Genomic DNA, 7,795 nt, shown 5'->3' on the forward strand with positions numbered 1-7,795 from the left:
AAAAATGAGGAATAAAACAAACTGCCCCTTACAGCATTGTTAAAATGACTAAATGATATAACCCACATATAACTTCACATGGGGTTCTATGAACAATGTTAGTTTAAAAAGCCAACCTCACCTGCCTAAATTGTCTGCCTTTCTGTGGGCTCAGCATTTGCCCACAACCTGTAGCAGTGGGTGAAATGATTTCAACTTGAGAGAGCAAAATAAATGCTTTCTCACCCAAAGTCCCAACAGCTGATAAATGCCTCATTGAGCAGAAACATAGGCACCAAGGTTTCACCTATGCACCCCCTTACCACCACCACCCTTGGCAGCAAGGTCACGTGTCATTCCTGTTTCACTTGGCTATGCCCAGGATTCTAACATTTACATTTACATTCCAGCCTGCACTGCCAGGGACATTCCTAGTTCACGGAGAAGACCCTTGCTGGGAAAAGGGTCTTGTTACTTTTGTAGATAAAAACTGAAGCTAATGGGATTTCGGAGGGATTCTTGAAAGAGGGAATGCCAGCTCAAGTGGACAGAACAAATAGATTCCCCAACATCTTGTCTCAGTCTGTTTTACGTTTCTATAAAAGAATACCTGAGACTGAGTGATTTATAAAGAAAAGAGATTTGTTCGGCTTATGATTCTGGAGGTTGGTTAGTCCAAGGCATGGCACCAGCTTCTGCTTGGTATCTGGTGAGGGCCTTTCTGCTGCATCATCCCATGTTTGAAGGAGGAAGGGCCATTGAGCAATTGAGAGAGCATAAGGGGGAGAAGGAGGGAAGAGGGGTAGGAGACAGGGGGACAGGGAAAAGGAGAGGGGAAATGGGCCCACTCCCTAGATGATGGTATTAATCCACTCATGAGGAAAGAGCCCTTATGACCTAACCACTTCTTAAAGTTCCCACCTCTCATCACTGCTGCATTGCAGATTAAGTTTCCAACACATAAACTTTGGGAGACACATTCAAACCATAGCACATTTTCTATTTGAAACAGAAAAAAAAATAATGAGTAAAAAAAAATTGTGGCAATTTTTCTTCATCTCATGAACATTGATAGTAGATGCATCAGGACTGACTCCTCCAGGACTTGCTCTGGGAGGCATTGAAAGGGAAGAACTTCTGCTCAAATTTAGCTTCAAGCACTTTCTGTCCTTGGGCTAATTATCTGAAGTTCTCTGTGGGCAAGTTAAGACCTCCTGTGTGGTCTCAAAATAATCAAATCAATGACCAGATACCTCCAATGTCACATAGCCAAAGCATCTGTGAGGGGCAAGACAGCTCCCACAGGCTGCCAGCTGGGCTCTCAATCACTCCATGATCTGGGCAAGGTACAAAAGGCAGACTGTGGTCCCTGACTGCTCAGAATCGAAGGAGCAGCTGCCATTTCAAGACAGACACTGGGGAGGTCAATAGATGCTCTGGATCCCGTGAGCAAAAACTGTTCCAAAAACTGGTGCTAAGGGTGGTGGAACATGACAGTTAGCATTAATGGCTCTCAAATCACTTTTTCCAAGTGTTAGTAAAATAAATGGTATTTCAAAGAAAGTATGTCGTCAAGTCAAGGTGTCTACAGCCAACCTAGATGGTTCTTCCGTAGGTGAATCCACCCAAGTCCTGTTTCAGGCACTCAACTTTGGGGTTTGGGACAAGGTAGTATTGTCAGCAGCTGGAAAAGGAAGCTCATCTTTTAGGCCAGACTCTCACATTTCAGATTCACAGAGTCTGATTAACAATCAAAGTACCAATCTATTCATTTCTCTCCAGAAACACATTGTCACATAAGCCAGTGCTATACTCTGTATGCCTGTCTCTTCTGTCCCTAACTCACACATGGTAGGTTAAAAGTGTCCTGAGGAGTCTCAGATCAGAGGTGGGGTCATGCTAAGGATCTACAGTAGGTGAAGGTCAATCCAGAGGCACAAGTACACACGTGGGTCCAAGCTTCCCACCCTCCAGTAGAAGCTGCTTGGCTGGTGTGGTAGGCTGAATAATGACCCTCAGAGATATCCACGTCCTTATCCATAGAACCTTAAATGGAAAAGTGGGGGTTGCAGATGTGGTTAAATTAAGAATCCTGAGGTGGGGAGATTATTTTGCATCATCAAGGTGGGCTCCAAATGTAATCATGGGTGTCTTTATAAGAGAAAGGCAGGGTCAGAACCCCAGGGCCCACTTTGAGCCTGAGACTTGTCAGCTGGAGGTGACATCTTCTGAGGAAGAATGAGGCAGTCTGCTATTGACATTTGGGAGCAGTTTCACATCTTAAATCCCTTGGAGAGAGAAGCTCAAAACATGCCTCCCCATGTCTTATTCTCATTTTCTACATTCATCCATTTTGTAACCGTTTCTTAAGCACCTGCTACTTTATACTGAGCACCAGGGCTGGAACAAAAAAGGAAGGCAGGTAGCTCTAGTCTATGCCTTCTCACATTTTAGAGTCCAACGTAAAAGTCATATGCAATGTTGGGCACAGGACATTCCAGACATGAGGAGCTGGTGCTGGGGCTGAGAGAGGAAGTAGTTGCCTGGAGGACTTGAACAAAAATTCAGAAAGACATTGTTGTTTAGTGGAATTGCTAAGACTTGCGAACCAGACAGGGAAGACAGCCCTATCAAGTAGAGGGATCACCTTATTCTATATGCAAAGATTTGAAGGTATTAATGAAAAAAACATGTCAGTGTGGCTAGAAGGTTGGGTATGTGGATAGGAGAATGGGTGGGGGGTTGGCTTTACAGTCGTAAAGGCAAGAGATGGAACTGCCCTTTCAGACCACAGCCTGATCAGGATTGAGATTACACACCAGGCTAGTACAGCAAAACCTCCAATGGACTGAGCCTTCAACCCTTTTTCCCTCTCTTGCTGCAAACTCTTGAACCTGAACTCTAAAACGCGTCACCGCAATGCTCCCGTGTTAATGAGCAAACGTCAAGGCATCTCATTCATATGCAAACTCTCTGACACAGACGCTATATGAAATGAATTCAGATGGAATATGCCAGCACGCTTTTTTTTAAATCCTTCCAGAGAGTTATGATGTTGCTACATAAGTTAATGAGAGGAATGGGAGAGCAAACGCTGCTCCCGAAGCCTGTCAACAGTATAACTATTTAGATGGGTATTAAAGCCAGACACTGTCATATAATTTGAGGGTATGGTTGAAGACATCTTAAGAATATTTTGTTTCTGACAATTGAATCATAATTTTAATAGACATCTCCAAAAAGAGAAGCGGTGGTAGCAGCCATGTAACGTTTATTTAGGAGCTGGTAACGATCTTTGATTCAAAGTGTGGGCTGAAATGACAGAACCCAGCTCTTAGAATGTCAGACCTGCCAAAGGGTTTGAATTTTATTATAACATTAAGTGCCCAAGAAATATCAACTCCATGCCTGGTGCTATGCAAAGTGCTTTACGTACATTCTCTATTTAAATCCTCACAGCAGCTTCATGAGGGAGTAACTTTTATTACTCCCATTTTATGAATGGGTAAACAGAGGCACAGAGAGGGCAAGTAACTTGTCCAAGGTCACACAGCTAATGAGTGAGGGATTCAAGATTCCAACCTTATAGTCTGGTTTGACTTTCACCCACTGCCCTATACTCCCCATGGGCAATGGATACTACTGCTTTAGTCTTAAAGTTGAGGACATAGTGACCAGCTGGGAGGACCATGACCTGGCAAAGCCCTCTATAGACACTTCAGAGTAAAAATATTTTCCCTTAACTCCCAGTCAAAGTGAGCTTTTCATCAGTTCTTTCAAAGAAGTAGTGTGGTTTTGTAAAAGAGGTAGTCTTATGAGAAGCTAAAAGCTAGATTAGAATCTCAGTTTTGGCATTTGTTAGATCTGTTGCCTTGGATGAATATCTAAAATTTCTCTGCCACAGTTTAACCATGTGTATGATAGGGAGACTCTTACCTACATTACAGAGTTGTCACTGGGAGCACTTGAGGTCCTGAATTAAAGTGCATGCGAAAGAACTTGACCTCTCCTGCCATTGCCCTGAAGTTATACCCAATGGCCCCCCTGAGCTTCTGGGGTGGTGAGCTTTAGGGGAAAAGCTGCACAACCATCACAGAAAGCTGACACCACTGGATTGCAAAAGAAACAATGCAAATGCCCATTCATAGTAGAGTGGACATGTGAGTTGTGGCATATTCACCTGATAGAATACTATACAGCAATGAGAATAAACAATCCACGACTACACACAACAACATTAATAGTTCCACAAACATAATGTCAGGTGAAAGAAACCAGACAGGAAAGAGCACATGTTGTATGATTCCATTTAAATAAATCACAAAAGCAGGCAAAACTAGCCTATAGAGCTTACCCTGGGGGCGGAGGAGGTAGTGTCTGGAAGTGACAATGGGGAGGGGGCAACTGAGATGCTGCCAATGACCTGTTTGTTAATCTGGATGATAATGACATAGATTTGTTAATTTTGCAAAAATACAAAGAGCTATAGACTGACAAAGTGCACATTTTTCTATATATTTCAATAGAAAAATGGACACCAAGAGTTTAAAACTCCTCTCCCAAAGAACAATGCCTTTGATCCCACAAAGCCAAGCAAAGTTCAAGGCAAATCCCACCAGGGGAGATGAAGCCCACCCAGTCTGACTCACTGAGAAGGACAAGAGACTTGTCCATGCCCCTCCCGAGAGAGAGTTTTGATGACAGAAAGGCAGGGATCTGGGTTTTGGGGAGGTGGGAGTGCAGGTGGAGAGAGCCCTGGGAGAAGAATCAAAAGACAAGCTGGAGACCTGAGGCTACCACTTCAGAAGCATCTGTCCTTGCTGGGGGAGCTCTGTGCGTGCATCTACCATATGCCAATCACTGACAGGCACAGTCTAGGCGCTGTTCTACTTTGTCTTCGTGACAGCCTTCTAAGATAGATTTTATCACCCTTGGAGGCAAGCACCCCTGGAGGCAACCAAATAAGCTACCAGCTTAAATGCAGCCAGTAAGCAGAAGATCTGAAATTTGAACCCATTTTTCCAATTGAGACAATTATCCATTGACCAAGGTGCTGTTTGTCCTCTCCATGAAAAGATAATTTTATCTACTTCTGAATCCTGGGCAAGAAGAGTTGGTCAATTACAAAGGTGTGTGGATGAAAGTGAACCAAAGTGCTTTCACCTCGGCCTGATTGATTTTTAATTATTCGACCTCTTGTTACATCTTAATGATGTAGAAAAACCAAGAGAGAGTTCCAAATGACAATATCCACACACAACATACTCCGAGAGCAGTGTTTCTGAAGGCCCGGCCCTTGGTATTCAGTGAATTAATGCATGCAAGAGCTGATGAGCACTTGGCTATGACTCCGTAGTTGTCTCATTGTGTCTCATCCTCACGATAAACTGGGAAACAGTTTTTATCCCCATTATACAGATGAAAAAGTGAGGACCAGAAAGGCTGAAATGACTGGCTCCAGGATGCTAGAAAGGAGTGGCAGCACCGGAAACAGCCAGGCCTATTCATGCACACTAGGAAAACTTCTGCCAGAATGTCAACACCAAACCTGCTGTTTAGACAGCAAATCCTCAAAACCATGTTAAAGAGAAGCCTCTCTTTACTTAATGAAGCCAATGATCCTTTAAAAATAGTGCAGCTATTTATTGTATTTCTGGAGCAGAGCAGCTGAGCAGAATATTTTAATACCATGTTCTGGGAAAGATGCAGATTTTAACCAGTGATGCAATTGGCAAGACTTAAAAAGAGACTTGCCTGTGATTTTTGGATAAATTCCCTTTCTGCTTTCTTCTTTGAGGTTTCTCACTGGTATATCCTCCCTGCCTGAGACCAAGGACAGGATAACAAAAAGTCTGCTTTTTGCTTCTGAGTCTGCATATCATGGTTAAAAGGATTTACCAATTGCCCAGCTCCACGCCAGTCTCAGTCGTCCTCAGCCACTCATTCAATGAATCCTGACACTAAGGGGGAGTGTCTCTGCAGGCTGCTTCCTCCTCTAAAGTCCTACAACAGTACTACACAGTTAGCACTATCAAGCACCACGGAGAGAGAGAAGAAAAGATAGGTATGACCCCTCTTATTCCTTGGTCTTATGGGGGAGATTACATCACAGAGCAGAAATAACAAGAGAACAAATATCAGCCAAAGGGAATCTGTAGGACCCAGTGGAGACCATCTGAAATGGCCCCTTCTTTTCATATGACCCTCCCCAGTGTGAGTAATTCCTCCTGGAAACACATCAGTCCCCAGAAGGTAATGAGCCCGGGATTTGAATACCATGTAGAGAACAACTTTATTTTTTACGAGGAAGGGTCTTCAAAAAAGCTCATGGAAAGATTTGTATTGTCTTTTTATTCTATTTTTCCATGAGCTTTTTGAAGTACCCTCATAAATTCCATTCTCATTACACTGCTGATTAATTTCTCCCATTTTTTGTTATCTCTTTATGATCTTTGGGGAATAAAAAAAGTCGTCACTGATGTTTTACCATAGACATGCATCCTGCCTTCATCAGTGCTGAAGATGGTCACCACCACCAGAGATGACTCTCATGATGACATTGTTCTCTCTCCTGTCCCTTAGGCTTTCTTTGGGGCCCACAGAGCTTCCCCAAAGCTGTGTTATCAATGTTTGTATCAGCCCGCATGTTCAGGCACAAGAGCTGAGGTAGTTGAAAATATCAGCCTCGCTTCTCCAAAGAATCCAGTCCCTGCCTGTCTCCCAGTGAGCAGAAACTGCACGGCTCAGGACTCCTCCTTTGTTAATTAGGATCAAATCTCAATCTCTGATAACCCAAAGAAAGGAAAAGGCAGCCAGTCATGCTAAGAGGCTGTAAAAGAACTTCCTCTAATCCTCCCAAAGCACTCAAGAGAAGGCTGTCTGCCAAGTCAGGGTCATTTAATGTATTCTGCTTTGGAAAAGATATTAAAAATGATTAAGTTCATTAAAAAAGAAAGAAAAGAAACCTCAACTACAGCAATGACCTCTGCTCAGCAGCTGTGTTAACACAAGTACCTTTTCTCGGGATCTGAAATGTGTTACAAATTTCAACCAAACTATGTAGAAAGCAAGGCACACCCACACCAAGGAGTGGGTCTTTCTGCCCAGTAAACCTGCAGACATTAGAAGAAAACAACACTCTAAGTTCAGTGCTAAAAATGAATCCAAGGGAGGTAAGATAGTGTCTGCCTCAGATATCTTAGTCTGGACAGAGAGATGATGTAGATACAGAAAATAAAACTACCTGGTGGGCATGCGGTAAACAGTAAGAGAATCCCTCGAGAGAAGACTTATGCACTGAACCTTAAATGAGGAGGCAAATTTAGAAGAGCCGAGAGGATGAGGGATGTTCCAGGCAGAGGAGACTATTTTGAGCCAATGCAGGAAATTTACAATATGGGAAATGCAAGTTTAGCTTGGTAGGAGGATGGGTAAGACAGACTGAGTCTTTAGGAGCTTAGACACAAACCAGCGAGCTGTGAGGTTGTTCTAAACATCAGTGTAAGTGTATTTTTACATGAAAGAGGATGAGAAAGATCACCTCTTCACTGGCCCCTTTTCTACTCTTATCCCCAGAGCTTAGAATTGCCAAATTTCTATCACATTCCTTCCTTTTACTACTTTTTTTTTCTCTGAATTACTGCAAGGAGTTTCCGTCTGGGGACAGCACCCATCAACAGAGCATTTGGAAACAAATGTGGAGCATTTGGAGTCATAGCTATGGTTGAGGACACAAGTGGCCTTTATGAGTGGAGGGCAAGGACACAAAGTGCCCTCCATTGCCCAATGAAGAGTTGTCCTGCCTAAACTGGCAATA

The sequence above is a fragment of the Galeopterus variegatus genome, unplaced genomic scaffold, assembly GCF_000696425.1.
Source record: "Galeopterus variegatus unplaced genomic scaffold, G_variegatus-3.0.2 Scaffold35, whole genome shotgun sequence".
In the NCBI taxonomy this organism is placed as follows: domain Eukaryota; kingdom Metazoa; phylum Chordata; class Mammalia; order Dermoptera; family Cynocephalidae; genus Galeopterus; species Galeopterus variegatus.